The sequence below is a fragment of the Octopus bimaculoides genome, chromosome 3, assembly GCF_046866305.1.
Source record: "Octopus bimaculoides isolate indiv1 chromosome 3, ASM4686630v1, whole genome shotgun sequence".
Classification (NCBI taxonomy): Eukaryota; Metazoa; Mollusca; class Cephalopoda; order Octopoda; family Octopodidae; genus Octopus; species Octopus bimaculoides.
In genome coordinates this window covers 122,304,857-122,305,334 of record NC_142930.1, presented here as the reverse complement: position 1 = coordinate 122,305,334, position 478 = coordinate 122,304,857, and positions in this window count along the sequence as shown.

Below are 478 nucleotides of genomic sequence, written 5' to 3'. Positions count from 1 at the left end.
TCTCATATACATAAGGAGAAACATTTTAGTCTGAGTATTAGAGTGCTGTCCTGTCTGTCTGTCACTCTTTCTTCCAGATCTGTAGAAAGAAAATGAAGACATGAGCACTAGAGAATGAGAAGACTTGTTGCAACTGTTTGAATGTTGACAATTTGGTATAACTGACTGGGCATTCAACTCGTTTTGACAACAATATTTTTTTTGACCTTGGAGATGAATACAGATGCACACAAGCACATGTGTACAGAAATTATACACATACAGGTAGAAACAGGGAGAGAGAAACATTAAAATTTATTGAGCACAATTGGCACAACCACTTTTCCCCTTTTCACTTAGATAAAGAGAAATGTGCTCACACACAAACAGGGAGAAGTGGGGTCAGGGAGAGAATGTAGAAACCCTTAACTGTCAAATATAACATTTATTTACATTGTTTTCAATCATCTTTTAGCTTTGGGATTTTGATTCAGAGATT